This window comes from Talpa occidentalis, unplaced genomic scaffold, assembly GCF_014898055.3.
Source record: "Talpa occidentalis isolate TD23 unplaced genomic scaffold, MPIMG_talOcc4v2.1 talOcc4.5, whole genome shotgun sequence".
Lineage (NCBI taxonomy): Eukaryota > Metazoa > Chordata > Mammalia > Eulipotyphla > Talpidae > Talpa > Talpa occidentalis.
The window spans coordinates 121,737,084-121,751,318 of record NW_023604861.1 but is presented as its reverse complement, the minus strand read 5'-3'; positions in this window follow the sequence as shown (position 1 = coordinate 121,751,318).

Sequence of the window (14,235 nt, the reverse complement as noted above, 5' to 3'; positions counted from 1 at the left end):
TGGTCTGGGATGTTGGTGGGTGCCACCTGTGTCACCCTGGCAAGTTATTAAACTCTCTGAGTCTGTTTCAGTGTGGTGCTGCTAACTATCGAATACATTGGCTCCCTGGGAGTAAAGACCATAATTTTGGCCGTTTATCAATCTCCATACTATAAATGTTCCCACTGTGACCTATTTTAAGCTAACAACATATGCCAATTGGCTAACAAAATTATGAAAATTAATATTCAGGTCTCATGAAATAAGAAGACACTCCAGCACATCACTGGTTTCTTATCTCTTTTACAATAGGGTTGAGAATTGTTTTTAACTTATGAAGCTGTTACAATGATCTTGAAAGGTATAGCTTTCTGCCGTCTGGGAGGATCTAGCTGAACAGGCACCAATATTTTAAAATAGACACCCTCTCCCTCTTGCATAAGTCCTATCCTATCTATGGTTCTACTTTTTCCATGGGCTGTCATGCCTGTAACTGAATTCTCAAAACAACCAAAGAATATATATTGGAAATTCTGCCCCTCATATAAGAGACTGATTTTATTTCTAGTACACTTACTTATTCTGAATAAGGCTTTCTAAATCTCAGTAGATATTTCCAAATGGACAGATCAAAGATGATCCCAATATTATACTCTTCTTTATGTAAAACAGCTCTTCATTCTGTAAGACCAACAGAACAGAAACAACATCAGACAGCAGCTGTTGTCACTTTTGTGTATATATTTTCCCCAGATCAAATAAAGACACATGCACTTATTTTTTTAAATCTTTCTAGGTCAGTTAAGTATTAAAATGCCTCATGTTTTTTGTTTTTTTTTTTAAAGATTTATTTATTTATACAAGCACTGGGTACAGTCAGAAGCATGGGAGGGTGAGAGAATTCACCAGAGCCAGAGCGGGGAATAGAACAGGCAGACTGACGATACACTGGTGAGGGGAGCAGCAGGCGGCAGGAGAGGTCCGCGCGCCATGTGGGACCCTCCTGGAAGCCCGGGATTGAACCGACGCTGCAGAGGCTGTGGGCAGTTTCGCAGCCCAGCGCTCAACCGCTGCGCCACCAGGGGAGGCCCGCCTCATGTTTTTTAAATCAACATCATTGAGGTACAACTTACATCCAACAAAATATAAGGAACTTTGACAAATGTAAACACCCAAGTCAATACCCTAGTCATGACTTAGAATATTTCCTTCATTTTAAAAAGTTCCTTTGTTCTCCTTTATAGATCATTTCTCCTATCCTCCACAAAGCAATTGTTGAATTGGTAAGACTATAAATTACTTTTGCTTGTTTTAGAAATTCACACCAATGGAAAAATATAGTATATCTTCTTGTGTCGGACTCCTTCCGCTTACCATCATGGCTTTGGGAGCTGCCTTATTGTTTGTATGTATTGGTAGTTTAGTCCTTTTTATGCCTAAACAGTATCCGTTATAGAAACAGCCTGGTTTGACTTTTCATTTTTCCTATTGGTGGACATTTGATTTGCTTTTGATATGTGACTATTATGAATGAAGCTGCTGTGAGCATGAATGCACAATTTGTTTTCCTTTCTCTCGGGTAAATACCTAGAGGTTGAATTTCTTGGTCACCTGGTAAGTATGTGATAATTTTATAGAAGGTGTTGAACTTTTTTTCACAGTATGGTACTCGAACAAAGACAGAAACCCAGATAAATAGAATAGAAAGCCCAGAGACAAACCCACACAAATATGGACAATCTTTGACAGTGGGGCTACAACCATACAGTGGAGAAGATAGTCTTTTTATTAAATGGTGCTGGAATCATGGATGCCCCCCCCCACACACACACACACAAACTAACAAAACTAACAAAAAACTATATATACATTTAACTCCATGCACAAAAATTAATTCAAAATGTATTAAAGATCTGTGTTTATGAGCCTAAACATAAGTTACTTAAAAGAAAACATAGGGGACACACTACAGGACATCCACTATGGGTTCCTATGAGCTGATCACTCTCATGGGCAATTGTGACCTATTAGCTATCTGCAAATCACAGCAGAGAATTCCTTGACTACCCACAAAGAATGGCCCATATCATGAGGCAGGCCTGGGAACGCCTAGGCTGCCATTGACCTGATTACCTGACTATTCTCCATGGTAGTCTCAGGATAAATCTGCCAGTGATAACATCTGCACATATACGTTGCTGACTCAAATATCTCTTGATACATGGTAACAATGTCCCCTTCTCTGTTCCTCATAAGCGTTTGACCCCTAGTCCCCCAGACCTTATTCCTCCTACCATTGTCGCATGATCGGCTTAAACTATCCTGCATGCATTCAATAAATGGTATAAGAACTTCTGCTTGAGCAGCAGAGTCTTGCCTTGCAAAACTGCTCCATGGCTCTTATGTCCCTCTTCGCGTTTCTGCCACAAAGTGACAACAAAGTTCCTGTCACAACAACCCACCACAAAGATTTGTTTGAGGACTCTACCCCAACAGCAAAGGAAACAAAAATAAACAAGTGGGATTACATCAAACTAAAAAAGTTTTTGTACGTCAAAAGAAACCACCACACACACCAAAAAGGCAACCTACAGAGTGGGAAAAAATATTTGCGCATCACATATCTAACAATGGGCTAATCTCTAAAATTTCCAAAATTTTTACACAACAAAAAAAATTTAAAAACCCAATAAAAAATGGACGAAAGACCTAAATAGACACAATTCTGAAGAAGACATTCATATGACTTAAGACTTGAACAAAAAACAAATCCTTGCCAGATTTGACATCATATGTCTTCTTAATTTTAGCCATCCTGATGACTGGCTTGTAATATCTCATTATATAGTTTTAATTTTTATTTTCTTTCTTTTTTTAAAGATTTATTTACGCATATAAGAGCTGGGGTGCAGGCCAGAGGTGCAGGGGGTGAGAGGATTCACCAGAGACAGAGTGGGGAGCAGAAAAGGCAGACTGACTGAAATACTCTGCTAAGGGGAGCAGTGGGTGAGACAAGTGAGGTCTACACCAAGTGGGTAAGCTCCCTGGCCAGGGATAGAACTCCTGCTGCAGTGGCTGGTGACAGCTTGACAGTGCTATGACTTTAACCCCTGCACCACCAGGGAGGGCTTAGACTAGAATGTTCTTAAGATCTCCAGTAGACTCCATCAGTCTCACATATCATCATAAATAGCAATGTTATGGACCAAATTCTGCTCCCCCAACCACATGTTGAAGTCCTAAGCCCCAATACATCAAAATGTGACTATATTTGGAAACAGGGCAATTAAAGATGCAATTTAGTTAAAATGAGGCCATCAGGGCAGAATCCAATCCAGTCTGACTGAAGTCCTATAAGAAGAGGTTTGCACACACAAAGAGCTCAGGGATGCACACCAAGAGGAGAAACCACGTGGGACACGCCAAGAAGGCAGACATCTGTAAGCCAAAGGAGAAGCCCCAGGAGAAACCAAGCCTGCCGACACTTTGGGACCTCAAACCTCCAGAACTGTGAGAAATAATTCTTTTGTTTAACCCCTCAGTGTTTTGTTGGCAACCTGAGCTGACTAATACAGTTGGTGTTATAGAAGCTGCTGAACCGGGACAGGAAATGAGTGCCAGCTTATTCTATAGACAATCAGCTGCAGGACCTGACTCATGTCCCTTCACTCCTCTCCACCACGTTTTCCACATCTCTAAACCAGGGCTGTAAGGATTAACTGAGATAAAGTATTTCAGGGGATTGGCTGGACCCCAGGTCTTTTCAACTCTGACATACTGCAACTTTAACCAGTCTTTGGAACAAGAACAGATTTCCTTCCTATGTGGTAAAAAACTATTTTCAGGGCCTCTCTGATAGCCTAGGGTTTAAGACTCAGCGCTGTCACCACAAAACCCGAGTTTGATTGATCCCTGGCCAGGAAGCATGGTGTAGCAGACCCCTCCTGTCTCAGGAGGGGGACTGTGAAAATACTGTGTGTGTGTGTGCAGAAGATCTGGGGTGCAGACCAGAAGTGGGGGGGGGGTGAGAAGATTCACCAGAGACATAATGAGAGGCAGAACAGGCAGATCGACTGAAATACACTGCTGAGGGGAGCAGTGGGCGAGGCAGGAGAGGTCTGCTGCACCATGTGGGTAGCTCCCTGGCTGAGGCTCAAACCCGTACTGCAGTGGCTGCGGACAGCCCCTTAGGTTATGTTCCAACTCCGTGCAGCACCAGGGAGGCCCTGATGTGTATTAATTTTTATTATTAACAGAGACAGGAAGAGGAATGAAGCGAGCCAATTTGGCTAAAGCACATTGCTGCCGCAGTCCAAGCCACACTTACCATCTGTACTTTGGATCCAAGCACACTTCCAGCAAATGCAGACCCTCTGTGGCTAAGGGCCTGGGCAAGGTTAGTAGAGAACAAAAGGATCACTAGGATCAGTGCAACCTACTAATGAAGCTTGAGGCATCCTCCTTAATGCAAAGAGCCACAGGCTTCCACTAACATACACACATTGAATGCTCCTGTTCACCAACTTCAGGAGATCGGTTTATACTCAACTCCGGAAATGGAGAAACTTCAGCACTTCTGTTGAGAAGGTCATTCTTGCACAGACTCCTTCCTGTTTTTGCACAAACATCCAGGAACTTCGTATATTACACAACTTTTTTTTTTAAGATTTATTTATTTATGCATATAAGAACTGGGGTACAGGCCAGAGATGCAGGGGGTGTGAAGATCCACCAGACAGAGTGAGAAACAGAACAGGGGGATTTACTGAAGTACACTGCTGAGGGGTGCAGCGGGCGAGACAGGAGAGGTCTGCTGTGCCATGTGGGTATCTCCCTGGCCGGGGATCAAACTCGTGCTGCAGTGGCGATGGATAGCTTCATATGCTATGTCTTAATCCTTTGCTCCACCAAGGAGGCCCCCCCACTCAAATTTCTTCTTTCTTTTAAAATTAACTATTTTTATTTAAGATTCTTAAGTTCTATTTTTTTTAAAGATTTATGTATTTATGCATGCAAGAGCTGGGGTACAGGCCAGAGATGTGGGGATGGAGGTGGGGTGGTAGTGAGAGGATTCACAAGAGACAGAGTGGGGAACGGAACAGGCAGAACTACTGAAATACACTGCTGAGGGGAGCAGCGGGTAAGCCAGGAGAGATCTGCTGTGCCATGTGGGTTGCTCCCTGGCTGGCCAGGGATTGAACTCATGCTGCCGAGGCTGCGGATTGCTACACAGCGCAGTGCTTAAGCCCTTGAGCCACCAGGGAGGCCTGCTTCTCAAATTTCTTACAGTAAAATATTGGCTTGCCCTAGAATTGTTACCAAAATCAACTGAAATACTTGTGTCTGAAAGCACTTCCTGAATGCTAATTATTCTGTGACTAAGCAGTTATAGATATACTTTTCATTCCTAATGTAATGGTGGAGGGAAAAATTACAATACTTTTCTCTCTGGGGACCTATAACTCATAACTGAAATAATTGTTCTAGAATTTTGTTAATCATGTTGGCAACTTCCTAAAATGGCTTTTAAAGGAGGGTCAAACCTTGACTAATTCTATAGGAACAATTTTACTTTGCCTATTGTGTGTGTGTATATATATATAAAATATATATATATATTATATATATATACACACATATATTTTATATATATATCAATATAAAATATCAATATATTTTATATATATACACATGTACACACATGTATATATACATATATATGCATGTGTATATATGTTTGTATATGTATATAATATATAATATAGACACGTATTATGTAAGGTATATATAAATACATCTATAATTCCCTATCCTCACCCCTTACAGTTGACTGTCTAATGGTTCAGACACATTCTATAAGAGAGGCTTCAATCAGAAGAATCTAAATATAAGAGGACAGATGATTGATTTTCAAAGGGACTGAAAGCTGTCCTAAGCCTGTCCTAAAGTTAATATTTGAAAAATAAAAAACTTTACAAAGGTTTGACAGCTGTGTTCAGATATTTGCAGAAGCATGGCTTAGGAAATTAGGCCATTGTTTCAGATGTTACAACAAATAAATGTCATTTACAAGGAGTCAGTATATCATTGAAATGCTAAAGAAGCCCACTTCCAAAATCACACTTCTTTAAGGTCAGTCTTTTTTTGCTCTCCTTGCATTTTTTTAATATCCTTCCAATGTTTAAGGAGTTTCCCAGATTATGAAAGCCACATCCCCAAAGAAGTCAGACACTCTTTCCACAGCTTTCCTTGAAATTAGCATGCACATATTCAAAGTCTTTTCTAATTGGAAACCAATATGTGACTGTGAGTAATGCCAGTGTAAAACCACGGTGAGATAGTGGAGAGACATCAAGATTTTAGAAGCAGCAGCCAGTTGCTCCAGTTTCAGTGTCCTGAGAGCCCATGTCCAACGGTAGGAACAGTAGTGTGTCCCATTGAACAGTCCAGTCCTGTAGTTTAGACCTTTTTCTTGCCTGCATAGCCTCTCAATCTGATTCTCTGGACCCTTCTGAAGATTCTATGAGCTACCTGACATCGTTGATAAATATCTTTTCTGCTTAAATTCACTGGAATGGGTTCTGTTGTTTCGAGTTACTTTAAGTATTGCCCTGGCAGTTAATTGGTATTCATTCTATAGGAGGTTAGTGTTTGCCTTGTGTGGGAAGCTGAATTTAAGCTAAAAAATTTGAGAAAGCATGTTTTCCTCCCCTCCTGACACACTGGTTCTCCTCTCTCTTCCCATCTTCACACAGAGGACTGGGGATTCCAGACTCCTTGAAACTACAGAAAAGGCTCTGGAAGCACCCTGTCACCCACTGGTACCTAAATTTCTGGGTTAGTGGATTCAGGAACCTTGAGAATGGTCTTGAGAGGAAAAAATGAACAGGGTTTGCCACTTAGTGTCTAAAATAACTCATCCAATACATAGGGCTTTTTACAAATTAATTTATTTTCGTGCACCATTGCTCATTTTTGTACAGTATTTGATTTTTCCCCTCAGGTGTAGTCCCTGTAGCAAGTTAAATTTTTAAGTTAATTTTTATGCTTGAATTTTTGACACAGAAAAGCCAAACAACAGGGCCTCCCCGGTGGCGCAGCGGTTGAGCGCTGGGTTGCGAAGCTGCCGGCGACCTCTGCGGCGCAGCGGTTCGATCCCCAGCTGCTCCCCGGCCACCGGAGGAGGGTCCCACATGGCGTGCAGACCTCTCCTGCCGCCCGCTGCTCCCCTCAGCAGTGTACTTCAGTCCTTCTGCCTGCTCTGCTCCCCACTCTGGCTCTGGTGAATTCTCTCGCCCTCCCGCGCTTCTGACTGTACCCAGTGCATGTATAAACAAAACAAACAAACAAACAAACAAATAAATAAATAAAATAAAACAAATAAATAAATAAAACATGCCTCTATAAATAAAAAAAAAAAAAAAGCCAAACAACAGAATCAGACAAAAGCCCTTCAATTGTTCTGATTCCCACCGCCCTCCCCCAATCTTTTGGGCATTCCTTTTCTCTCTGGAGTTGAATGTCCTTCTCACTTTAGAAAGGTATGTTTTCTGTACCTCAAAAGCAGTCCCCAAAGCATTCAGAAGGGACACTGGGACCTCCACTATGGGGACTTCCCTGGAGGAACTGACCGCATTGGTTGATCTCTTCACTAGAGAAGAGAGAAGCAGCAATAATTGAAGTGATACTTGAGCATAATCTTTTTATTTTTTTGGAGGTGGGGGTCCGGTGAAGGAATTGTTAATATAAGTTTTTTTTTTTCAGTGCAAAAGAGAGGCTAGTGACAGGATTAGTCTCTTTAAAGATGTAACCTATTACAATGACCACAAACTGGCCTAACCTTCTTTGTTAAGGTAAGAACCATTTGGCAGCCAGAGAGTAAATATGAACCAATATAAAATATTGTTTTTCAGATTAAAAATCCATGAGATAAGTCTAAGAAGCTACCATGTCCCTAGGGCAGATGTCTTCTTGACCTGGGCCAGGATATGTGGGTGGTAAGTATAAGCTGGGATGGCTGCCTCCAGTGAAGTTCAAGTGATACATCTTTCCTATCATTAATCTTAATGTATGTTCAATCTCCAGTTTGTAGATTATAGCTCAGTTTTATGAGCATAATTGTTTAGGCTTCTTGTTCAGTTCTAGCGACTAGAGGTAAAAAATCAAACTGCCTGCAGTGCTGGTTCGTTCCCGGCTGGTCAGCGAGGAGCTCTCCTGTCGCTCCTGCTGCTCCCCTCAGCAGTGCATTTCGTCAGTCGGCCTGTTCTGTTCCCCGCTCTGTCTCTAGTGAATCTTCTCACCCTCCCGTGCATCTGGCCTGTGCCCCAGTTCTTGTATAAATACATAAATAAATCTTTAAAAAAAAATCAAACTGCCTGCAATTTGCCTTCTGGTGAAATTTGTCGTCCTGGCTTGTAGACAATCGCCTTCTCACTGTGTCCTCCCATGACTTTCCTTGGATAACCAGTTTCTTATTAAAGGATATGATGGATACAATTTAATATCCACATGGCAGAGATGCATATGGCAAAGTATGGAAAAAGGATGTGAAGTTCTTTCCCAGTGTACCACTCTCTTTAAATCTCCTTTTCACCAATCCAGAAGCTCCAGTCTATTTATGTTTGAACAGCAAACCTACTGTTATCCAGTTTTTATTTTTTAATTTTTAAATTTTTAAAAAAAGATTTATTTATGCACACAAGAGCTGGAGTACAGGCTAGAGATGGAGGGCGGGGTGAGAGGACCCACCAAAGACAGAGTGGGGAACAGAATGGGCAGACTGACTGAAATACACTGCTGAAGGGAACAGCAGGTGAGCCATGTCTGCTGCGCCATGTGGGTTGCTCCCTAGCTGGCCAGGAGATCAAACATGTGCTGCAGAGGCTGCAGATTGCTTCATAGTGGTGCTTAACCCCTGTTTTCCAGTTTTTAGAAAGCTGATTCTGCAAAAGCACTTTTTAAAAAAAAAAATATTTATTTATTTATTTATTTATACAAGAACTGGGGTACAGACCAGATGCACGGGAGGGTGAGAGGATTCACCAGAGACAGAGTGGGGAAACGAACAGGCAGACTGACGAAATACACTGCTAAGGGGAGCAGCGGGCAAGACAGGAGAGGTCTGCTGTGCCATGTGGGACGCTCACCGGATGGCCTGGATGGAACAGGTGCTGCAGAGGCTGCGGGCAGCTTCACAGAGCTCTGCCTCAGCTGCCTGCGCCACCAGGGGAGGCCCTGCAAAAGCACTTTGGTATGCAATTAATGAGATAATTACTTTCTTGGCTCAATGAAGAAAATACAAGAAACAGGGCCTCCCTGGCCTGCCTCCCCTGCTGCTCCCCTCAGCAGTGCTTTTGGTCTGTCTGCCTGTTTTGCTCCCCACTCTCTCTGGTGAATCTTCCTACCCTCCCGCGCCTATGGCCTGTGCCCCAGCTATTGCATATAAAAAAAAAAAAATCTAAAAAAAAATACAGAAAACATATTTCTATTCCATTTGAAACTATTAAATAGCATCTATATGAAATATTTTTTAATTTTAAAAGTAACATGAATTTCAGAAAATTTAGTAAACACAGAAAAGCTTAATACTAAATATGCAAGTCACCCATGATCCTGCTGCCCAAAAATAATCATTCTTGATGCTTGAGATGTTACTCTTCCGGTTATATGTATTTATCTCCTATACATATGTATTTTTGTATATATAAGTGGTTTAGAGGTGAGAATGAGCTTGACTACTTAAAAGAAAGGAAACAGGGCCAACCTGGTGGCGCAATGGGTTAAGACACAACCTATGAAGCTATCTGCAGCCACTGCAGCATAAGTTTGATCCCCTGCCAGGGAGCTACCCACGTGGCACAGCAGACCTTTTCTGACTCACCCACTGCTCCCCTCAGCACTGTATTTCAGTCATTCTGCCTGTTCTGCTCCCAACTCTGTCTCTGGTGAATCCCCTCATACCCCACACCTCTGGCCTGTACCCTAGTTCTTGTATGCATAAATAAATAAATCTTTTAAAAAAAAGGAAGTGAAACAGGCCCAGATGACTGATTCCAAGTGGAATAATGACATGAAATGAGGCTGACAAGGTAAGCAAGAAGTAGTAAAGACTGGATTTTATCCAAAAATCAGAGGGAAGCCACTGAAAAGTTCTACATTGAAAGATGCATGTTGGCATTTGTGTTTTTGAAAGATCCCTTTGGCATTTAGCATTGTAAAACCAGGGTTTATTTATTTATTTATATTTATTTTATTATTATTATTTTTAATATTTTATTTTATATAATTTTTACATCATTTTTCATTTTTTGCACAACATATGCATTTTCATTTTGGTTATAGACCCTATACAATTGCACCCCCCTTATTTTGACCCTATTTCTTCCTCTCCTACCCTTCCCCCCACAGTGTGTCTCTGGTCCATAGTTGCTTGTTGATTTTGATTTTTACTTTGTATTAATTAGTCTTTTTCATGGTCCCTGATTTAGGTTTTCTAAATTCCTGCTATGAGTGAGACCATCTGGTATTTTTCTTTTTCTTTCTGACTTATTTTGCTGAGCATGATCCCTTCCAGCTCCATGCATGTTGCTGCAAACTGCATGTGTTTATCTTTTTTGATTGCTGAGTAATATTCCATTGTGTATATGTACCACATCTTCTTGATCCAGTCATCTATTTTTGGGCATTTGGGTTGTTTCCATAGCTTAGCTATTGTAAATAGTGCTGCTATAAACGTAGGGGTACAGGTGCCCTTTTTTAAGGCATTGTAAAACCAGTTAAGAGAGGATTATAGTTGTCCACATGAAAAGATAATAGTAACTTGAGTAAGAGTGGTAAAAGTGAAGATGAAGAGATGTGCTTTCAAGTTTTATTTGTGAGGTAGAACAAGCAAGACTGGATGGGAACTGAGCAGTAGGCGAAAGGAAGGAGTCAGCAATGATATTCAAATTTCTGGTTTTAATGATAGGGTGCATGAGGGGCCTATTTACCAAGAAAGAGAACCAACAACTTGAATTAGCAATGAGCATGGCATGCTGGTCCTTATGTGCTGACTGTACAATATGCTTTAATAAATCCTGAGAACTTTCAATGAATTCATTTAAATTTATTTTTTCCAACGTTATTGTCTATTCATTTAAGTATATGTCACATTTGCTTCCTTGGTTAAAAACAAAACAACAATATCTGAGGTTTTGGATTTATTTACCTTTTACCACAGTTTGTTGCATTATATTTTTCTTTCACTACTCTTAATTCATAACTGAAAACCCTTCTAGTAACATTTAGCAAATCTCTTATACCCATTTTTTAAAATTCTGTCCATTTTTCCAGTATTTTGAAGTATTCAATTTAATTGAAATTAATCCAATGAACGTTGAAACAATAATCAAAATTACATTTTTTTCCCAAGAGAAATTTATTTACTTGTATATATTTTACATCATTGTTCATTTTTTAAAAAGATGTATTTATTTATTTATTTATTTATACAAGAACTGGGGTACAGGCCAGAGGCACGGGAGGGTGAGAGAATTCACCAGAGACAGAGCAGGAAGCAGAACAAGCAGACAGATGGAAAACACTGCTGAGGGGAGCAGCGGGTTGAGGCAGGAGAGGTCGGCCGCACCATGTGGGTTTCTCCCTGGCCTGCTGGGAATCTAACCCACGCTGCAGAGGCGGAGGACAACTTCACAGCGCAAGCCGCTGTGCCACCGGGGAGGCCCTTAGTGTTTTTTTTTTTTTTTAAGATTTATTTATTTATTTATTTATTTATTTATTTATTTATTTATTTATTTATTTATACATGCACTGGGTACAGTCAGAAGCACGGGAGGGCGAGAGAATTCACCAGAGCCAGAGCGGGGAGCAGAGCAGGCAGAAGGACCGAAGTACACTGCTGAGGGGAGCAGCGGGCGGCAGGAGAGGTCTGTGCGCCATGTGGGACCCTCCTCTGGTGGCCGGGGAGCAGCCGGGGATCGAACAGGCGCTGCAGAAGCTGCGGGCAGCCTCGCAACCCAGCGCTCAACCGCTGCGCCACCGGGGAGGCCCTGGTGTTCATTTTTTTTTATGTTTGCTTTTTTTCAAGTGTAGTCCCCATAGAATTTCTGCCACCAATTCTCCCAAGTACCATCACTATAGTCCCTTGTGCTCTTCCCACCCCCGTTTTGATCCCTCTCCCTCCCACTCCCCTGCAGAATGTCTGTGATTTATAGTTGTCTGTTTTTGTTTTGTTGTGTTTTTTATTATTTTTTCCCCTTGATTCCGTGTTTGGTTCCCCTATATTCCTCCTATTAGTGAAACCATCTGATATTTTTCTTTTTCCTTCTGACTTATTTCACTGAGCATAATCCCGTCTAACTCCATCCATGTTGCTGCAAATGGCATTAGTTTATCTTTTTTGATTGCTGATTAATATTCCATTGTGTATATATACCACATCTTGATCCAGTCATCTATTTTGGGGTATTTGGGTTGATTCCAAGTCTTACCTATTATAAATAGTGCTGCAATAAACATAGGGGTGCAGGTATTCTTTTGAATTAATGTTTTTGTATCCTCTGGGTTGATCCCTAGGAATGGAATTGCTGGTGATATGGTAGCTCCATTTTTAGTAGTCTGAGGAACCAGCATACAGCTTTTCATAGTGGTTGGACCATTTTGCATTTCCACCAGACGTGTAGGAGAGTTCCTTTTTACCTCATCCTCACCAACATTTGTTGCTGCTAGTTTTTTAATGTGTGCCATTCTCACTGGTGTAAAGTGGTATCTCATTGTGGTTTTAATTTGCATTTCGCTGATTATGTGGGATGTTGAACATTTTTTTCATATGCCTGTTTGACATTTGCATTTCCTCTTTGGATTTTTTTTTTAAAGATTTATTTATTTGTTTATTTATTTATTTATACAAGCACTGGGTACAGTCAGAAGCGCAAGAGGGTGAGAGAATTCACCAGAGCCAGAGCGGGGAGCAAAACAGGCAGAAGGACCGAAGTACACTGCTGAGGGGAGCAGCGGGCGGCAGGAGAGGTCTGCACACCATGTGGGACCCTCCTCCTGTGGCCGGGGAGCAGCCAGGGATCGAACCCGCACCGCACAGTCCGCGGGCAGCTTCACAACCCAGCGCTCAAACGCTATGCCACCGGGGAGGCCCTTGAATGGATTGTTGACTTTGTTTTTGTTTAGCTGTGTGAGTTCTTTGTATATCTTTGTGATCAGTCCCTTGTCAGTTGTATGGAGTGCAAAAATTTTCTCCCAATCAGTAGGGTGTCTCTTTGTTTTGCTTAATGTCTCATTTGCTGTACAGAAGCTTTTTAGTTTGATGTAATCCCAGCTGTTTATCTAAAATAAACATTTTAAACGATTATTATATCAAATATTGATAATGGGGCCAGGTAGGAAAAGAAGTAGTTATACTCTGACTGTACTCTGACTGTAGAGCTACAGTTCTTTGTTACTTCTTGGAGGACATGTTAGGGATATATATTTTAAAACTTTAGGTATTTGTACCTTGTTTGACCTCAGTTATCTTCTCTAAAAATTTTATCCTAAGGAAATATTCATGAATATATACAAAGGTACAGCTAAAAGGTGGATTAACATGTGCTGTTTATAATCATAAAAAACTGGAGAAAAAGCCAATGTGCAAAGATAGGGAGTTGGCTATGGTAAACAGTCATCTATGAAACAATGACAACATTAAAAATGTGTTAGAAAACTATATGGTGACATTGAAAACGTTGTGTATGTTATGATATATTTTATATACACACATAATACTTAGAAATACATTGTAAGAATTTACACCAAGATGTTAATAGTAGTTATCTTTATAGAAATAGGGTGATTTTTTAAAAAGATTTATTTATTTATTTATTTATGCAAGCACTGGGTACAGTCAGAAGCGTGGGAGGGTGAGAGGATTCACCAGGGCAAGAGCGGGGAACAGAACAGGCAGACCGACGAAAAACACTGCTAAGGGGAGCAGAGGGAGAGGCAGGAGAGTTCTGCGCGCCATGTAGGACCCTCGCCTGGCGGTCGGGGATCGAACCGGCACTGCGGAGGCTGCGGGCATCTTCGCAGCCCAGCGCTCAACCGCTGTGCCACCAGGGGAGGCCCAGAAATAGGATGATTTTACTATGTGCTTTATTTAGCAAGTTTATATTAAAATAAGAAAATAAGTTATAGTTCATTGGTCCTCTCCTACCTTTGCTCCCACCCACCACCCTCCCCAGAGGACTGTGTTGGAAGAATATTGGG